Source organism: Oncorhynchus clarkii, chromosome 2 (assembly GCF_045791955.1).
Source record: "Oncorhynchus clarkii lewisi isolate Uvic-CL-2024 chromosome 2, UVic_Ocla_1.0, whole genome shotgun sequence".
In the NCBI taxonomy this organism is placed as follows: Eukaryota; Metazoa; Chordata; class Actinopteri; order Salmoniformes; family Salmonidae; genus Oncorhynchus; species Oncorhynchus clarkii.
Window position 1 is genome coordinate 10662467 of NC_092148.1, and position 21590 is coordinate 10684056.

Below are 21590 nucleotides of genomic sequence, written 5' to 3' on the forward strand. Positions count from 1 at the left end.
GTAGGATCTTTTATGAATTTATTTGCAAATTATGGTAGAAAATAGGTATTTGGTCAATAACAAAAGTTTATCTCAATACTTTGTTATATACCCTTTGTTGGCAATGACAGAGGTCAAACGTTTTCTGTAAGTCTTCACAAGGTTTTCACACACTGTTGCTGGTATTTTGGCCCATTCCTCCATGCAGATCTCCTCTAGAGCAGTGATGTTTTGGGGCTGTTGCTGGGCAACACGGACTTTCAACTCCCTCCAAAGATTTTCTATGGGGTTGAGCTCTGGAGACTGGCTAGGCCACTCCAGGACCTTGAAATGCTTCTTACGAAGCCACTCCTTCGTTGCCCGGGCGGTGTGTTTGGGATCATTGTCATGCTGAAAGACCCAGCCACGTTTCATAGCAGTAGCAGTAGACTGCTACTGAGAGTGCTACTGACGTCATTTCCGGTCACAACTTGCAGACTTGTTTTCGAGTTGCTGTGCGTTTTGTTGCCAACCTGTTTTGCTACCTGACAAATTTACGGTTTTTACTTTTTAATTACCGTTTATATATATATATATATATTTTTTTTTCCCTCAACTTTTTCACTCCGGACGCTTTATCTGGACACGATTCGTCAGGACCTCCAACAGCCGAAGCTAAGTAGTAACATTAACATGATGCCTTCTAATTGCAGTCGCTGTACTCGCCTTACGGCGAGGATAGCTGTGCTACAAGTCCAGCTTCAGACGCAATCGTTAGGCAAGGGTAATTTCAGTGTAGGAAAGGATGAAACAGCGTCTGTGCCACCAGTAAGTACAGATAGTAGTATAAATCCCCTGGCACAGTCCCCGCAGCCGGACAACTTTCTCACGGTTTCTGGAAGGAAATGCTGTAGGAACGCTCAACCGGTGTCGCTCATTCAGCCGACAGAAACTTTCAACCGGTTTTCCCCATTAAGCAGCGGGTCGGAGTCAGAGGCCGAGTCTTCTCTGGTCTCTACTCCTCCCGTTACGGGGTCTGAGACGCCGAAGCTTACCACCATTAGCTCTGACAAATTGAAAACTCTAGTCATTGGCGACTCCATTACCCGCAGTATTAGACTTAAAACGAATCATCCAGCGATCATACACTGTTTACCGGGGGGCAGGGCTACCGACGTTAAGGCTAATCTGAAGATGGTGCTGGCTAAAGCTAAAACTGGCGAGTGTAGAGAGTATAGAGATATTGTTATCCACGTCGGCACCAACGATGTTAGGATGAAACAGTCAGAGATCACCAAGCGCAACATAGCTTCAGCGTGTAAATCAGCTAGAAAGAAGTGTCGGCATCGAGTAATTGTCTCTGGCCCCCTCCCAGTTAGGGGGAGTGATGAGCTCTACAGCAGAGTCTCACAACTCAATCGCTGGTTGAAAACTGTTTTCTGCCCCTCCCAAAAGATAGAATTTGTAGATAATTGGCCCTCTTTCTGGGACTCACCCACAAACAGGACCAAGCCTGACCTGCTGAGGAGTGACGGACTCCATCCTAGCTGGAGGGGTGCTCTCATTTTATCTACCAACATAGACAGGGCTCTAACTCCTCTAGCTCCACAATGAAATAGGGTGCAGGCCAGGCAGCAGACTGTTAGCCAGCCTGCCAGCATAGTGGAGTCTGCCACTAGCACAGTCAGTGTAGTCAGCTCAGCTATCACCATTGAGACCGTGTCCGTGCCTCAACCTAGGTTGGGCAAAACTAAACATGGCGGTGTTCGCCTTAGCAATCTCACTAGGATAAAGACCACCTCCATTCCTGTCATTATTGAAAGAGATCATGATACCTCACATCTCAAAATAGGGCTACTTAATGTTAGATCCCTTACTTCAAAGGCAATTATAGTCAATTAACTAATCACTGATCATAATCTTGATGTGATTGGCCTGACTGAAACATGGCTTAAGCCTGATGAATTTACTGTGTTAAATGAGGCCTCACCTCCTGGCTACACTAGTGACCATATCCCCCGTGCATCCCGCAAAGGCGGAGGTGTTGCTAACATTTATGATAGCAAATTTCAATTTACAAAAAAAAAATGACATTTTCGTCTTTTGAGCTTCTAGTCATGAAATCTATGCAGCCTACTCAATCACTTTTTATAGCTACTGTTTACAGGCCTCCTGGGCCATATACAGCGTTCCTCACTGAGTTCCCTGAATTCCTATCGGACCTTGTAGTCATAGCAGATAATATTCTAATCTTTGGTGACTTTAATATTCACATGGAAAAGTCCACATACCCACTCCAAAAGGCTTTCGGAGCCATCATCGACTCAGTGGGTTTTGTCCAACATGTCTCTGGACCCACTCACTGTCACAGTCATACGCTGGACCTAGTTTTGTCCCATGGAATAAATGTTGTGGATCTTAATGTTTTTCCACATAATCCTGGACTATCGGACCACCATTTTATTACGTTTGCAATTGCAACAAATAATCTGCTCAGACCCCAACCAAGGAACATCAAAAGTCGTGCTATAAATTCACAGACAACACAAAGATTCCTTGATGTCCTTCCAGATTCCCTCTGTCTACCCAAGGACGCCAGAGGACAAAAATCAGTTAACCACCTAACTGAGGAACTCAATTTAACCTTGCGCAATACCCTAGATGCAGTTGCACCCCTAAAAACTAAAAACATTTCTCATAAGAAACTAGCTCCCTGGTACACAGAAAATACCCGAGCTCTGAAGCAAGCTTCCAGAAAATTGGAACGGAAATGGCGCCACACCAAACTGGAAGTCTTCCGACTAGCTTTGAAAGACAGTACTGTGCAGTACCGAAGAGCCCTTACTGCTGCTCGATCATCCTATTTTTCTAACTTAATTGAGGAAAATAAGAACAATCCGAAATTCCTTTTTGATACTGTCGCAAAGCTAACTAAAAAGCAGCATTCCCCAAGAGAGGATGACTTTCACTTTAGCAGTGATAAATTCATGAACTTCTTTGAGGAAAAGATTATGATTATTAGAAAGCAAATTACGTACTCCTCTTTAAATCTGCGTATTCCTTCAAAGCTCAGTTGTCCTGAGTCTGCACAACTCTGCCAGGACCTAGGATCAAGAGAGACGCTCAAGTGTTTTAGTACTATATCTCTTGACACAATGATGAAAATAATCATGGCCTCTAAACCTTCAAGCTGCATACTGGACCCTATTCCAACTAAACTACTGAAAGAGCTGCTTCCTGTGCTTGGCCCTCCTATGTTGAACATAATAAACGGCTCTCTATCCACCGGATGTGTACCAAACTCACTAAAAGTGGCAGTAATAAAGCCTCTCTTGAAAAAGCCAAACCTTGACCCAGAAAATATAAAAAACTATCGGCCTATATCGAATCTTCCATTCCTCTCAAAAATTTTAGAAAAGGCTGTTGCGCAGCAACTCACTGCCTTCCTGAAGACAAACAATGTATATGAAATGCTTCAGTCTGGTTTTAGACCCCATCATAGCACTGAGACGGCACTTGTGAAGGTGGTAAATGACATTTTAATGGCATCGGACCGAGGCTCTGCATCTGTCCTCGTGCTCCTAGACCTTAGTGCTGCTTTTGATACCATCGATCACCACATTCTTTTGGAGAGATTGGAAACCCAAATTGGTCTACACGGACAAGTTCTGGCCTGGTTTAGATCTTATCTGTCGGAAAGATATCAGTTTGTCTCTGTGAATGGTTTGTCCTCTGACAAATCAACTGTAAATTTCGGTGTTCCTCAAGGTTCCGTTTTAGGACCACTATTGTTGTCACTATATATTTTACCTCTTGGGGATGTTATTTGAAAACATAATGTTAACTTTCACTGCTATGCGGATGACACACAGCTGTACATTTCAATTAAACTTGCCCTTGCTAGAAGCATGTGTTTCAGACATAAGGAAGTGGATGGCTGCAAACTTTCTACTTTTAAACTCGGACAAAACAGAGATGCTTGTTCTAGGTCCCAAGAAACAAAGAGATCTTCTGTTGAATCTGACAATTAATCTTAATGGTTGTACAGTCGTCTCAAATAAAACTGTGAAGGACCTCGACCGTTACTCTGGACCCTGATCTCTCTTTTGAAGAACATATCAAGACCATTTCAAGGACAGCTTTTTGCCAGCTTTTTGCCCCCCCCCCTGAGTTGGGGGGGGGGGGGGGGCAACCCAGACAGGATGACCACATCAGTGAATCAACCCACTCAGGTGACGCACCCCCTCCAAGGACGGCATGAGAGAGCCCCAGTAAGCCAGTGACTCAGCCCCTGTAATAGGGTTAGAGGCAGAGAATCCCAGTGGAAAGAGGGGAACCGGCCAGGCAGAGACAGCAAGGGCGGTTCGTTGCTCCAGAGCCTTTCCGTTCACCTTCCCAATCCTGGGCCAGACTACACTCAATCATATGACCCACTGAAGAGATGAGTCTTCAGTAAAGACTTGAAGGTTGAGACCGAGTTTGCGTCTCTGACATGGGTAGGCAGACCGTTCCATAAAAATGGAGCTCTATAGGAGAAAGCCCTGCCTCCAGCTGTTTGCTTAGAAATTCTAGGGACAATTAGGAGGCCTGCGTCTTGTGACCGTAGCGTACGTGTAGGTATATATGGCAGGACCAAATCAGAGAGATAGGTAGGAGCAAGCCCATGTAATGCTTTGTAGGTTAGCAGTAAAACCTTGAAATCAGCCCGTGCTTTGACAGGAAGCCAGTGTAGAGAGGCTAGCACTGGAGTAATATGATCACATTTTTTGGTTCTAGTCAGGATTCTAGCAGCCGTATTTAGCACTAACTGAAGTTTATTTAGTGCTTTATCCGGGTAGCCGGAAAGTAGAGCATTGCAGTAGTCTAACCTAGAAGTGACAAAAGCATGGATAAATTTTTCTGCATCATTTTTGGACAGAAAGTTTCTGATTTTTGCAATGTTACGTAGATGGAAAAAAGCTGTCCTTGAAATGGTCTTGATATGTTCTTCAAAAGAGAGATCAGGGTCCAGAGTAACGGTCGAGGTCCTTCACAGTTTTATTTGAGACGACTGTACAACCATTAAGATTAATTGTCAGATTCAACAGAAGATCTCTTTGTTTCTTGGGACCTAGAACAAGCATCTCTGTTTTGTCCGAGTTTAAAAGTAGAAAGTTTGCAGCCATCCACTTCCTTATGTCTGAAACACATGCTTCTAGCAAGGGCAAGTTTAATTGAAATGTACAGCTGTGTGTCATCCGCATAGCAGTGAAAGTTAACATTATGTTTTCAAATAACATCCCCAAGAGGTAAAATATATAGTGACAACAATAGTGGTCCTAAAACGGAACCTTGAGGAACACCGAAATTTACAGTTGATTTGTCAGAGGACAAACCATTCACAGAGACAAACTGATATCTTTCCGACAGATAAGATCTAAACCAGGCCAGAACTTGTCCGTGTAGACCAATTTGGGTTTCCAATCTCTCCAAAAGAATGTGGTGATCGATGGTATCAAAAGCAGCACTAAGGTCTAGGAGCACGAGGACAGATGCAGAGCCTCGGTCCGATGCCATTAAAATGTCATTTACCACCTTCACAAGTGCCGTCTCAGTGCTATGATGGGGTCTAAAACCAGACTGAAGCATTTCATATACATTGTTTGTCTTCAGGAAGGCAGTGAGTTGCTGCGCAACAGCCTTTTCTAAAATTTTTGAGAGGAATGGAAGATTCGATATAGGCCGATAGTTTTTTATATTTTCTGGGTCAAGGTTTGGCTTTTTCAAGAGAGGCTTTATTACTGCCACTTTTAGTGAGTTTGGTACACATCCGGTGGATAGAGAGCCGTTTATTATGTTCAACATAGGAGGGCCAAGCACAGGAAGCAGCTCTTTCAGTAGTTTAGTTGGAATAGGGTCCAGTATGCAGCTTGAAGGTTTAGAGGCCATGATTATTTTCATCATTGTGTCAAGAGATATAGTACTAAAACACTTGAGCGTCTCTCTTGATCCTAGGTCCTGGCAGAGTTGTGCAGACTCAGGACAACTGAGCTTTGAAGGAATACGCAGATTTAAAGAGGAGTACGTAATTTGCTTTCTAATAATCATAATCTTTTCCTCAAAGAAGTTCATGAATTTATCACTGCTAAAGTGAAAGTCATCCTCTCTTGGGGAATGCTGCTTTTTAGTTAGCTTTGCGACAGTATCAAAAAGGAATTTCGGATTGTTCTTATTTTCCTCAATTAAGTTAGAAAAATAGGATGATCGAGCAGCAGTAAGGGCTCTTCGGTACTGCACAGTACTGTCTTTCAAAGCTAGTCGGAAGACTTCCAGTTTGGTGTGGCGCCATTTCCGTTCCAATTTTCTGGAAGCTTGCTTCAGAGCTCGGGTATTTTCTGTGTACCAGGGAGCTAGTTTCTTATGAGAAATGTTTTTAGTTTTTAGGGGTGCAACTGCATCTAGGGTATTGCGCAAGGTTAAATTGAGTTCCTCAGTTAGGTGGTTAACTGATTTTTGTCCTCTGGCGTCCTTGGGTAGACAGAGGGAATCTGGAAGGACATCAAGGAATCTTTGTGTTGTCTGTGAATTTATAGCACGACTTTTGATGTTCCTTGGTTGGGGTCTGAGCAGATTATTTGTTGCAATTGCAAACGTAATAAAATGGTGGTCCGATAGTCCAGGATTATGTGGAAAAACATTAAGATCCACAACATTTATTCCATGGGACAAAACTAGGTCCAGCGTATGACTGTGACAGTGAGTGGGTCCAGAGACATGTTGGACAAAACCCACTGAGTCGATGATGGCTCCGAAAGCCTTTTGGAGTGGGTATGTGGACTTTTCCATGTGAATATTAAAGTCACCAAAGATTAGAATATTATCTGCTATGACTACAAGGTCCGATAGGAATTCAGGGAACTCAGTGAGGAACGCTGTATATGGCCCAGGAGGCCTGTAAACAGTAGCTATAAAAAGTGATTGAGTAGGCTGCATAGATTTCATGACTAGAAGCTCAAAAGACGAAAATGTCATTTTTTTTTTGTAAATTGAAATTTGCTATCATAAATGTTAGCAACACCTCCGCCTTTGCGGGATGCACGGGGGATATGGTCACTAGTGTAGCCAGGAGGTGAGGCCTCATTTAACACAGTAAATTCATCAGGCTTAAGCCATGTTTCAGTCAGGCCAATCACATCAAGATTATGATCAGTGATTAGTTAATTGACTATAATTGCCTTTGAAGTAAGGGATCTAACATTAAGTAGCCCTATTTTGAGATGTGAGGTATCATGATCTCTTTCAATAATGACAGGAATGGAGGTGGTCTTTATCCTAGTGAGATTGCTAAGGCGAACACCGCCATGTTTAGTTTTGCCCAACCTAGGTTGAGGCACGGACACGGTCTCAATGGTGATAGCTGAGCTGACTACACTGACTGTGCTAGTGGCAGACTCCACTATGCTGGCAGGCTGGCTAACAGTCTGCTGCCTGGCCTGCACCCTATTTCATTGTGGAGCTAGAGGAGTTAGAGCCCTGTCTATGTTGGTAGATAAAATGAGAGCACCCCTCCAGCTAGGATGGAGTCCGTCACTCCTCAGCAGGTCAGGCTTGGTCCTGTTTGTGGGTGAGTCCCAGAAAGAGGGCCAATTATCTACAAATTCTATCTTTTGGGAGGGGCAGAAAACAGTTTTCAACCAGCGATTGAGTTGTGAGACTCTGCTGTAGAGCTCATCACTCCCCCTAACTGGGAGGGGGCCAGAGACAATTACTCGATGCCGACACTTCTTTCTAGCTGATTTACACGCTGAAGCTATGTTGCGCTTGGTGATCTCTGACTGTTTCATCCTAACATCGTTGGTGCCGACGTGGATAACAATATCTCTATACTCTCTACACTCGCCAGTTTTAGCTTTAGCCAGCACCATCTTCAGATTAGCCTTAACGTCGGTAGCCCTGCCCCCCGGTAAACAGTGTATGATCGCTGGATGATTCGTTTTAAGTCTAATACTGCGGGTAATGGAGTCGCCAATGACTAGAGTTTTCAATTTGTCAGAGCTAATGGTGGTAAGCTTCGGCGTCTCAGACCCCGTAACGGGAGGAGTAGAGACCAGAGAAGACTCGGCCTCTGACTCCGACCCGCTGCTTAATGGGGAAAACCGGTTGAAAGTTTCTGTCGGCTGAATGAGCGACACCGGTTGAGCGTTCCTACAGCATTTCCTTCCAGAAACCGTGAGAAAGTTGTCCGGCTGCGGAGACTGTGCCAGGGGATTTATACTACTATCTGTACTTACTGGTGGCACAGACGCTGTTTCATCCTTTCCTACACTGAAATTACCCTTGCTTAACGATTGCGTCTGAAGCTGGACTTGTAGCACAGCTATCCTCGCCGTAAGGCGAGTACAGCGACTGCAATTAGAAGGCATTATGTTAATGTTACTACTTAGCTTCGGCTGTTGGAGGTCCTGACGAATCGTGTCCAGATAAAGCGTCCGGAGTGAAAAAGTTGAGGGAAAAAAAAATATATATATATATATATAAACGGTAATTAAAAAGTAAAAACCGTAAATTTGTCAGGTAGCAAAACAGGTTGGCAACAAAACGCACAGCAACTCGAAAACAAGTCTGCAAGTTGTGACCGGAAATGACGTCAGTAGCACTCTCAGTAGCAGTCTACTGCTACTGCTATGAAACGTGGCTGGGTCTTTCAGCATGACAATGATCCCAAACACACCGCCCGGGCAACGAAGGAGTGGCTTCGTAAGAAGCATTTCAAGGTCCTGGAGTGGCCTAGCCAGTCTCCAGAGCTCAACCCCATAGAAAATCTTTGGAGGGAGTTGAAAGTCCGTGTTGCCCAGCAACAGCCCCAAAACATCACTGCTCTAGAGGAGATCTGCATGGAGGAATGGGCCAAAATACCAGCAACAGTGTGTGAAAACCTTGTGAAGACTTACAGAAAACGTTTGACCTCTGTCATTGCCAACAAAGGGTATATAACAAAGTATTGAGATAAACTTTTGTTATTGACCAAATACCTATTTTCCACCATAATTTGCAAATAAATTCATAAAAGATCCTACAATGTGATTTTCTGGATTTTCTTTTTCATTTTGTCTGTCATAGTTGAAGTGTACCTATGATGACAATTACAGGCCTCTCTCATCTTTTTAAGTGGGAGAACTTGCACAATTGGTGGCTGACTAAATACTTTTTTTCCCCACTGTAGGTACGTGGTTGCAAAGTTCATCAGTGTCTTAACAGCGTGATTTGCCAAGCAGAATACTCTGAGCGCAGCCCAATCCAGATATCTGGCAGTGGCTTCTGATTAAATTACATTTTCACAGAACCGCTTGTTGCAATTTCGATGAGGCTCTCTTGTTCAGATATTGGTAAGTGGACTGGAGGCAGGGCATGAAAGGGATAACGAATCTAGTTGTTTGTGTCATCCGTTTCGGTAAAGTACCTGCGAAACGCTATATCACATTTGACATTGTCCGTAAGCTTCATTTGCACACAAAAATCATACAATAATGGAAAGACCTGTGTGTTGTCCTTGTTAATGCAGACAGAGAAGAGCTCCAACTTCTTAGTCATAGCCTCAATTTTGTCCCGCACATTGAATATAGTTCCGGAGAGTCCCTCTAATCCTAGAATCAGATCATTCACGTGAGAAAAAACATCACCCAGATAGGCCAGTCATGTGAGAAACTCGTCATCATGCAAGCTTTCAGACAAGTAAAAATTATGGTCAGTAAAGAAAACTTTAAGCTCGTCTCTCTATTTAAAAAGAAACGTGTCAATACTTTGCCACTTTATAACCAGTACACTTCTGTATGTTGTAAAAGCGTTGCATGGTCACTGCCCATATCATTACATAGTGCAGAAAATACATGAGAGTTCAGGAGCCTTGCTTTAACAAAGTTAACCATTTTCACTGTAGTGTCCAAAACGTCTTTCAAGCTGTCATGCATTCCTTTGGCAGCCAGAGCCTCTCAGTGGATGCTGCAGTGAATCCAAGAGCCTCTCGGTGGATGCTGCAGTGAACCCAAGAGCCTCTCAGTGGATGCTGCAGTGAACCCAAGAGCCTCTCAGTGGATGCTGCAGTGAACCCAAGTGGCGTCAGGAGCAACTGCTTGCATGCGCGTTACCACTCCAATATGTCTCCCTGTCATGGCTTCTGCTCCATCAGTACAGATACCAACACATCTTGACCCCCAAAGTCCATTTGATGTCAGAAATCTGTCCAGTACTTTAAAAATATATTCTCCTGTTGTTCTGGTTTCCAGTGGTTTGCAGAAAAGGATGTCTTCCTTAATTGACGCCCCATAAACGCAACGGACATATACCAGGAGCTGTGCCAGGACCGCCACGTCTGTTGACTCATCCAGCTGTAATTTCAAAACATCCCCTGCCATGTCACTGATGCATCGTGAAACAGTGTTTGATGAAGGCATTGTCTGTATAGTTTTTTGGGGCCTTTTTCCCCAGCATTGTCCCAGCCATATCCGCGGCAGCAGGAAGAATTAAGTCCTCCACAATAGTATGGGGTTTGCCTGTCCTAGCCACTCGGTAGCTCACCATATAAGACGCTTCTAGCTCCTTCTTATTAATGGTATCTGTTGCTTTTATACATGTCTTACTACTCGAAAGTCATCTTAATTCTCGCACAAAAAAAAATCCCATGCCTTATTTTTCAAATTGACATGTTTTGTTTCTAAATGTCTGAGTGAAGGTTTCATCGAGTTGTGATATAGTACTTTTGCACGTATAACACACTGTGGCTGAGGAGAGGCACGACTCACAATATAAGTGAACCCCAAATCAATGTAGTACTCATCAAATGTGCACCTTTTTGATGGTCCAACGTCCCTGTCTGTTGTTCGGTGCTTTCCCGGGTAAGGAGGCAGTAGCTCTTCGGCTGCATCAGATTCACAACTGTCAGTGTCCATGCTACCTGGGCTAACAACAAATGTAGAATTAGTGATGCTAGCATTGGATGTGTTCGTGGAAGCAGAACAACTTGTGTCGTTAACAGGTGCCGGTGTAGTACTGCTGGTAGTAGCAGTACTACCAGTAGAGCTGGTATGTGTCTCTATGGACGCAGAACAAGTTGTGTCGTCGACAAGTGCAGGTGTAGTACTGCTGGTAGTAGCAGTACTACCAGTAGAGCTGCTATGTGTCTCTATGGACGCGGGCCTTACTTTTTTTTAACCATTTATCAATTTTTGAGCAAACAGAATGAGCAGCAGCTATGTGTGGAATTCCCATGATAGAGTAACGGTTGATTTGATTGGATGTTAATTATTTGAATACGCTACCTGTATTTGACATTGTGTTGTTATTTCGCTGAACACTAGATGGTTTCATTTTATTTTTGGCAGTGAAACGAGGCTGCTCAGGCGAGAAAATACCTTCCCCAAATGTTTAGCCCAGTTGGAAAATATAAATGGACTGTTTGAAAATGTGAATCACATTTTTATTTGGCTTACCCCCCAACGGCATTGCGCACACCACAGTTTGGGAATACCTGAGGAGACCTCCAGTGTATACACCAGTGTTGTAGTACTCAAGTCCGGTCTCGAGACCACATATTGAGTGTCTCGGTCTTGTCTTGGTCTCGGATACATTTTGACTCGTGAAGGACAATGAGGACTCGTCATTTCTTCCTGAGACCAGCTGAGACCAGCTGAGACCAGCTGAGACCAGCGGAGACCAGCTGAGACCAGCTGAGACCAGCTGAGACCAGTGGGGTAAACAAACAAATAATTATCAGTCCCTTTTCAGTCAGCACATGAAACCGCTTTGCCAGGCCAGATACCCACACTCCTTTCATGACACATTTATATCTGATAACCTCTTCAAATGTGAACTTTCAACTTGACCCGTAGCGTTAATGTCCTTCAGTGTTGTTGAAACCTCAAACCTTGTCGAGACTGAGGGAAATTGTTTGATATAATTTCGTGCATTCGCTTAGGGGCGACCGGGTATTTTTTAAGTATTTGTATCTATTAATTAGAGACCATGGTTAGTGATCATTTGTAGAGTGGCTCGCTCTTTGCCCTCAGAATGCAATTTGTCACCATTCTGAATGGCTAAAGAGTCAATATGTTCTACTGAAGTATTGACACAAAAACATTTTGAGCTCTCATTATGGTGGAGATCTGACAACATCACAATCACAGTCTTGAATTGGTTTCACATTGTTCTGGTCTCGTTCTTAACTCAGCCCTGCCCCCATCGCCTCCATCCAAGTCTCGGTCATGACTCAGACTCGATTTGCTCTGGTCTTGGTCTTGACTCAGACTCGATTTGCTCCGGTCTTGACTCTGTCTCGCTTTAGGTGGTCTCTAACACAACACTGGTATACACCCTTATGTTATAATAGAGAAGTTGTATTTCCATAGTGAGGGCTGACAGTGAGGACGTGTGAAGAGCACAATCGACAACCTCTGCATCATCTAAACAGTTGCTTTCTTAGAATGGGTTCAAATTCACAGTTCTATAAACGACAGGTGAAAGTACCAGTGGCCTGGCTTTGGCCCCAAGTCAGAGCAGGGCCTCCGGAGCCATGGCCCAGTGAGACACGGGTACTGGCCAGCGTAGATGGAAACAGAAAAGTCTGAGCCTTTTGGGTTAAACAATGTGGTGAATCCTGTATGGAAATGCCCCATGTGTGTGGTGATAGGTCCCTCTGTGTGTACATGGTGTTGTTATGCGTTATCATTTTTAAGCCACGGCTGCACCTATTTGTGTGTGTCTGCTTTCGTGGGTCTCTTTGTGTCTGTCGGTGCTGACTGTGCTGGTGTACTTGTGTGAGTGTGTAATTGGGTGTATAGAGGTGTAATGACGTGTATCGGTGTGTAATCGAGTGTGTGTATCTGTCACTGTGTAATTGAGTATGTGTTTATCGATGTGTAATTGAGTGTGTGTGTCTGTGTGTGTGTCTGTGTGTGTGTCTGTGTGTTGTGTGTTTGTGTTGTTGAGTTAACACAACTCTTCTGTTGTTCATCAGTTTGTCTTCAACCAAACCAGACTGCTCACACCAATGAATACAGCATTCAACGATGTGGGACAGCAGAGTTAGACTAGTGCTCAGAATGGATATTTTTATTTTTTTATTTTACCTTTATTTAACTAGGCAAGTCAGTTAAGAACAAATTCTTATTTTTAATGATGTTCTAGGAACAGTGGGTTAACTGCCTTGTTCAGGGGCAGAACGACAGATTTGTACCTTGTCAGCTCGGGGGTTGGATCTTGCAACCTTCCGGTTACTAGTCCAACGCTCTAACCACTAGGCTACCTGTCGCCCTCTGTAGTGTGTGTGTGTGTGTATCTGTGTGTGTGTCTGTGTGTATGTATGTCAAATCAATTCAAATTTTATTGGTCACATACACTTGGTTAGCAGATGTTATTGCGAGTGTAGGGAAATGCTTGTGCTTCTAGTTCCGACAGCAATATCTAACATGTAATCTAACAATTCCACAACTACCTAATATACACAAATCTAAGTAAAGGATTGGAATAAGAATATATACATATAAATACATGGATGAGCAATGACAGAGTGGCATAGGCTAGATGCAATAGATGGTATAAAATACAGTACATACATATGAGATGAGTGAGGCAAGATATATAAACATTATTAAAGTGGCATTATTAAAGTGATCCATTTATTCAAGTGGCCAATGATTTCAAGTCTGTATGTAGGCAGCAGCCTCTCTGTGTTAGTGATGGCTGTTTAACAGTCTGATGGCCTTGAGATAGAAGCTGCTTTTCAGTCTCTCGGTCCCAGCTTTAATGCACCTGTACTGACCTCGCCTTATGGATGGTAGCGGGGTGAACAGGCAGTGGCTTGGGTAGTTAGTTGTTGTCCTTGATGATCTTTTTGGTCTTCCTGTGACATCGGGTGGTGTAGATGTCCTGGAGGGCAGATAGTTTGCCCCCAGTGATGCGTTGTGCAGACCTCACTACCCTCTGGAGAGCCTTACGGTTGTGGGCGGTGCAGTTGCCGTACCAGGCGGTGATACAGCCCGACAGGATGCTCTCAATTGTGCATCTGTAAAAGTTTGTGAGTGTTTTGGGTAACAAGCCAAATTTCTTCAGCCTCCTGAGGTTGAAGAGGTGCTGCTGCGCCTTCTTCACCACACTGCCTGTGTAGGTGGACCATTTCAGTTTGTCCGTGATTTATACGCCGAGGAACTTAAAACTTCCCATCTTCTCCACTGCTGTCCCATCGATGTGGATAGGGGGTGCTCCCTATTTCTCTCTCTGTGTGTGTGTGTGTGTGTGTGTGTGTGTGTGTGTGTGTGTGTGTGTCATGGCTAGTGCTGTGGGAGCAGTCTACAGGGGGAATCCTCTCTGCAGCTCCTTCTGTATGTTTATATGGATTGGCTCCCCTGTAGCTGAGGGGGTTGGGGGGCCCTTGGCTGTGCATCTCAGTGCCTCGCTGTGTCTGTGGGTCTGTGTGTGTGTCTGTGTGTGTGTCTGTGTGTGTGTCTGTGTGTGTGTCTGTGTGTGTGTCTGTTTGATGATTGAACTGATGGAGCTCAAAATGCTCTTTATATCTGCATGGCGTCCACCCAGCCTTCGATCAATACCTGCTAATCACACACACCAGTACACATACATACACACAGGCATGCACACACACGCGCGCACGCACACACAAACACACACAGATGAGACTAAATAGTTGTTCATTGAAGTGGAACTGTTTGATTTGAATAAATCAAATAGTCCGCTGACTGTGTGATGGACAGACATGGAGAAAATAAATATAGAGAGGAGAGAGAGGAGAGAGAGGGGAGGGAAAGAGAAGGGAGAGAGGGAAGGGGAGAGAGGGGAGGGAAAGAGAAGGGAGAGAGGGAAGGGGAGAGAGGGAAGGGAAGAAAGGGGAGAGAGGGGAGATAAAGAGAGGGGAGATAAAGAGAGGGGAGAGAGGGGAGAGAGGGGAGGGAAAGAGAGGGGAGAGAAAGAGAGGGAAAGAGAGGGGGGGAAAGAGAGGGGATAGAGGGGAGAGAGGGGAGGGAAAGAGAGGGGAGAGAGGGGAGATAAAGAGAGGGGAGAGAGGGGAGGGAAAGAGAGGGGAGAGAAAGGGAGGGAAAGAGAGGGGAGAGAGGGGAGGGAAAGAGAGGGGAGAGAGGGGAGGGAAAGAGAGGAGAGAGATGGGAGGGAAAGAGAGGGGAGAGAGGGGAGGGAAAGAGAGGGGAGAGAAAGAAAGGGAAGAGGGAACGAGAGGGGAGATAAAGGGAGGGAAAGAGAGGGGAGATAAAGGGAGGGAAAGAGAGGGGAGAGAAAGGGAGGGAAAGAGAGGGGAGAGAAAGAAAGGAAAGAGGGAACGAGAGGGGAGGGAAAGAGAGGAGAGAGATGGGAGGGAAAGAGAGGGGAGAGAGGGGAGGGAAAGAGAGGAGAGAGATGGGAGGGAAAGAGAGGGGAGAGAGGGGAGGGAAAGAGAGGAGAGAGATGGGAGGGAAAGAGAGGGGAGAGAGGGGAGGGAAAGAGAGGGGAGAGAGGGGAGGGGGTATGCTAATTTGGTACAGAGCAGAACCAACTATTAAACTATTAAATTAGTCAAAACAGGAATATTATCTTGTTAGACATTAACAGAGAAAAATGTTCTCGGGTGTGCTACCTATATCCCCCCAATAGAATCACCCAACGATGACAGCTTCTTCATCCTAGAAGGGGAGAACAACCATTTCCAGGCCCAGGGACATGTACTAGTCTGTGGTGACCTAAATGCCAGAACTGGACAAGAACCAGACACTCTCAGCACACAGGGGGACAAACACCTACCTGGAGGAGACAGTATATCCTCCCAAAAATACCCCCCTAGACACAACTATGACAAAACAACCAACAAAAACATGTCACAACTCCTGCAGCTCTGACGCACCTTGGATCTCTACATAGTCAATGGTAGACTTCGAAGAGACTCCTATGGTAGGTACACCTATTAGCATATCCCTTGGCAGTAGTACTGTAGACTACTTTATCACTGACCTCAACCCAGAGTCTCTCAGGGCGTTCATAGTCAGTCCACTGACACCCCTATCAGATCACAGCAAAATCACAGTCTACCTGAACAGAGCAAAACTCAATCATGAGGCATCAAAGCCAAAAGAACTACACAATATTAAGACAGGCTATAGATGGAAGGATAGTAGTGTAGAAACCTACTAAAAACAATTATGCAACAACAAATTCAATACCTTTTAGACAACTTCCTGGACAAAACATTTAACTGTAATAGTGAAGGTGTAAACTTAGCAGTAGAAAACCTAAACACTATATTTCAGCTTTCCTAACAAATCTAAAAATGTCAAGCAGACAACCTAAGAAATTTAAAACAATGACAAATGGTTTGATGATGAATGCAAAAACCTTAAGAAAGAAATTGAGAAACCTGTCCAACAAAAAACACAGAGACCCAGAAAACCTAAGCCAACGCCTTCACTATGGTGAATCACTAAAACAATACAGAAATACACTACGGAAAAGAAGGAACAGTAAGTCAGAAATCAGCTCAATGTAATTGAAGAATCCATAGAATCTAACCACTTCTGGGATAATTGGAAAACACTAAACAAACAACAACACAAAGAGTTATCTATATAAAACGGAAATGTATGGATAAACCACATCTGCAATCTTTTTGGCTCTTTAACAAATAACAAACAGCAAAAACGATTTACATGATCAAATACAAGTCTTAGAATCAGCTATTAAAGACTACCAGAACCCACTGGATTCTCCAATTACATTGAAGGAACTACAAGACCAAAAACAAACCCTCCAACCCAAAAAGACCTGTAGCGTTGATGTTATCCTAAATGAAATTATAAAATATACAGACCACAAATTCTATACATGAAGTCTTTAACATCATCCTCAGCTCTGGTATCTTCCCCAATATTTGGAACCAACGACTGGTCAACCCAATCCACAAAAGTGGAGACAAATTTTATACCAATAACTACCGTGGGATATGCGTCAACAGCAACCTTGGGGAAATCCTCCACATTGTCATTAACGGCAGACCGCAGATTGATTCAGTGAAAACAATGTACTGAGCAAATGTCAAATTGGCTTTGTACCAAACTACCGTACGACAGACCACGTATTCACCCTGCACACCCTAATTGACAACCAAACCAAAACAAAGGCGAAGTCTTCTCATGCTTTGTTATTTCCAAAAAGCTTTTGACTCAATTTGACATGAGGGTCTGCTATACAAATTGATGGAAAGCAGTGTTGGGTGAAAAACATACATTATAAAATCCATGTACACAAAATTGGCAAAAAAATACACATTCCTTTCCACAGGGCCGTGGGGTGAGACAGGGATGCAGCTTGAGCCCCACCCTCTTCAACATATATATCAACGAATTGGCGAGGGCACTAGAACAGTTTACAGCATCCGGCCTCACCCTACTAGAATCTGAAGTCAAATATCTACTGTTTGCTGAAGATCTGGTGCTTCTGTCCCCAACCAAGGAGGGCCTACAGCAGCACCTAGAGCTTCTGCACAGATTCTACCAGACCTGGACCCTGACAGTAAATCTCAGTAAGACAAAAATTATGGTGTTCCAAAAAAGGTCCAGTTGCCAGGACCACAAATACAAATTCCATCTAGACCCTGTTGCCCTAGAGCACACAAAAAACTATACATACCTTGGCCTAAACATCAGCGCCACAGGTAACTTCCACAAAGCTGTGAACGATCTGCGAGACAAACCAAGAAGGGCCTTTTATGCCATCAAAAGGAACATACAATTTGACATCCCGATTACGATCTGGCAAAAAAATATTTGAATCAGTTATAGAACCCATTTCCCTTTATGGTTGTGAGGTCTGGGGTCCACTCGCCAAACAATAATTCACAAAATGGGACAAAAACTAAACTGAGACTCTTCAAAAATATCCTTCATGTACAACATAAAAAACCAAATAATGCATGCAGAGCAGAGCAGAATTAGGCCGATACCCGCTAATTATCAAAGTCCAGAAAAGAGCTGTTAAATTCTACCACCACCTAAAAGGAAGCCATTCCTAAACCTTCCATAACAAAGACCCCACAGAGTCTCAGGACAGCAACACAATTAGATCCAACCAAATCATGAGAAAACAAAAAGATAATTACTTGACCCATTGGAAAGAATTTACCAAAAATACAGAGCAAAGTTAAATGCTATTTGGCCCCAAAAAGATAGTACACAGTGGCAGAATACCTGACCACTGTGATTCACTCAAAATTAAGGAAAGCTTTGACTATGTACAGACTCAGTGAGCATAGCCTTGCTTTTGAGAAAGGCCGCCGTAGGCAGACATGGCTTTCAAGAGAAGACAAGCTATGTGCACACTGCCCACAAAATTATGTGGAAACTGAGATGCACTTCCTAACCTCTTGCCAAATAATAGACCATATTAGAGACACATATTTCCCTCAGATTACACAGATCCACAAAGAATTCGAAAAAAAAAAATGTAATTTTGATAAACTCCCATATCTATTGGGTGAAGTACCAGTGTGCAATTACAGCAAAAATATTTGTGACCTGTTGCCGCAAGAAAAGGGCAACCAGTGAAGAACAAACACCATTGTTAATGTTTGATGTACATTTTTTATTCTTTATTTCAAGTTTGTTTATTATCTACTTCACTTTCTTTGGCAATGTTAACATACAGTGCATTCGGAAAGTATTCAGACCCCTTGACTTTTTCCACATTTTGTTACGTTACACTCTTAATGGATTAAATTCATTGTTTTCCTCATAAATCTACACACAATAACCCAAAATGACAAAGTGAAAACAGGTTTTTAGATATGTTTTGCAAATTTATAAAACATACAAAACAGAAATACCGTATTTACATAAGTATTCAGACCTGATGTTTCCCATGCCAATAAAGCCCTTTGAATTGAATTGAATTAAGAGCTGAGAGAGGGGAGGGAAAGACAGGTGAGAGAGGGGAGGGAAAGATAGGTGAGAGGGAAGGGAAAGACAGGTGAGAGAGGGGAGAGAGAGGTGAGAGAGGGGAGGGAAAGAGAGGTGAGAGGGAAGGGAAAGATAGGAGAGAGAAAGAGAGATTAACCAAGAATCAAAACTGGAAACAGTGTTTCTAGGAATAAATCAAAGACGACCTTGGTGTGCAGTGAAAATGCATGTTTGAATGGTTCTAGAGTTGAGTTTAATTCATGTGTGAGGTGGAAAGTTGAGTTTAATTCATGTGTGAGGTGGAAAGTTGAGTTTAATTCATATAAAAGGTGGAAAGTGCATTCAGTCTGATATAGCCAATCCGCTTACAATTACAGGAAGAGGGAACATGCAAATGAGCTGGCCGTCGCTGTGGTTTAGCGATCCAGAGGAGGAAATGAATAATGTAAATATGATTACAGCCGTTAACACTACACACACACACACACACTACCGTAAGTGAAACACACTCCACACACAGACTAGAGTTAAAAACACTACTTATAACACAAGATTGTTTCCAAAAGCCTGGAGTTAGAGACTGAAACATAGAACACAGACACTATCACTCACTCCTACCTCCTGGGCTGGTGATGTGTTCTGGCCCTGAAGCCTCTCCCTGCTGTGAATTACTCTCCCCTTCATGATGTATGCTGAGGACACCCTACACAGACACACACACACACACACACACACGCACACACACACACACACACACACACACACACACACACACACACACACACACACACACACACACACACACACACACACACACACACACACACACACACTCACACACACAGATACACACATGTGAGCATACACATGCACATGAACAAACATACAGACACACACACGCGCACGCACACATGCACGCACGCACGCGCGCACACACACACACACACACACACACAGATACACACATGTGAGCATACACATGCACATGAACAAACATACAGACACACACACTGCTCTCTAGGGATTCACTCTCTTCTTCTCTCCCTCCACCTCCCCCTCTCTCTCTTCTTCTTCTCTCCCCCACCTCCCCCTCTGTCTCTCTCCCTTCTTCTCTCTTCCCACCTCCCCCTCTCTCTCTTCTTCTTCTCTCCCCCACCTCCCCCTCTGTCTCTCTCCCTTCTTCTCTCTTCCCACCTCCCCCTCTCTCTCTTCTTCTCTCCCCCACCTCCCCTCTGTCTCTCTCCCTTCTTCTCTCTTCCCACCTCCCCCTCTCTCTCTTCTTCTTCTCTCCCCCACCTCCCCCTCTGTCTCTCTCCCTTCTTCTCTCTTCCCACCTCCCCCTCTCTCTCTTCTTCTCTCCCCCACCTCCCCCTCTGTCTCTCTCCCTTCTTCTCTCTTCCCACCTCCCCCTCTCTCTCTTCTTCTCTCCCCCACCTCCCCCTCTGTCTCTCTCCCTTCTTCTCTCTTCCCACCTCCCCCTCTCTCTCTTCTTCTCTCCCCCCACCTCCCCCTTTCTCTTTTTTCCATTTCATGAATAGAGAGCAGGGTAAACAAAGAAGAGAGCGAGGTGGATATATGGATATATGTGAGGTGGATTGTGTGTGTGTGTGTGTGTGTGTGTGTGTGTGGTGTGTGTGCGTGCGTGTGCGGTGTGTGTGTGTGTGTGTGTGTGGTGTGTGTGTGCGCGTGTGTGTGTGTGTGTGTGTGTGTGTGTGTAACAGTGTATGTTTTTAACACTGTGTGTTTTTTGTTCTCAGAGCTCCATGTACTCTCTGGCCTTGAAGTGTCTGATCAGCCTGTCTACAGTCATACTGCTGGGCCTCATCATAGCCTATCATGCACGAGAAGTCCAGGTAACACACACTCACACTCACACTCGCACGCACGCACACGCACACACACACACACACACACACACACACACAATCCACCTCACATATATCCATATATCCACACACGCACGCACATGCATGCACACACACATGCACACACAAGCACATACACACACACATGCTGGACATTCCTACTCACACAAATAACCTTCATACAAATACATTCACAAAACAGCCACACAATCTCTCTCAGGGGATTAGGTGTTCTGTCCCTCAGGAGGATAGGTTTTAAAAGAAGAACACTTGCCTGTGTGCATGTATAAACCAGGAGAAACAGGGATGTGGTGGATAGATACCACGCTACATTACGTATCTAGTGTATTCATAGAGTCTAAAGGGCTCTACTGCCTGCCAGATACCATTCTTGGGTCATATTTCAATGGTGGGACTCAGATGTGTGGGCTCTCTGGCTAATTAATTGCATTAATTGACCAATTAAGTGAAAGAGAAAGAGGCAAACCTGCCAACACTTCTATGCTGCATTAGTGAATAAGGATTTGAATAGATTCACTCTGTCTTATACTCCCTCTGGTTTTACAAATCTGAGGTGGTGAAATAGACACACACACACACTCAGTCCTCTCCCTCTCCTGATGACTGAGATAATCAATCAGAAACACATTCATGCTTCATCATTTCTGTTTGGCCATTAGTCCTGCTTCATGATGTAATAATACTATGGACATTTAGCCGACATTTCTATCCAACCTTTTACACAGATCAGCTCCCATTCTGAATACATGCAGAAATCAACCACAGCTCTGGTGTTGTTCCAGCTAGATTTCTAGTCCAGGACTAGTTTACATCATATCTGTCTAAAAAA

General features: G+C 44.1%; 1 protein-coding gene and 1 pseudogene across 1 annotated transcript in view; one reads left to right on the plus strand and one right to left on the minus strand.

Moving 5' to 3' along the window:
• Positions 1–21590, minus strand: part of LOC139421213 (uncharacterized) — a 1124809-nt gene that overhangs the window by 211546 nt on the left and 891673 nt on the right. The window lies entirely within an intron of this gene.
• The window catches only part of LOC139379339 (small conductance calcium-activated potassium channel protein 2-like), a 175202-nt pseudogene that overhangs the window by 18791 nt on the left and 134821 nt on the right, over positions 1–21590 (plus strand).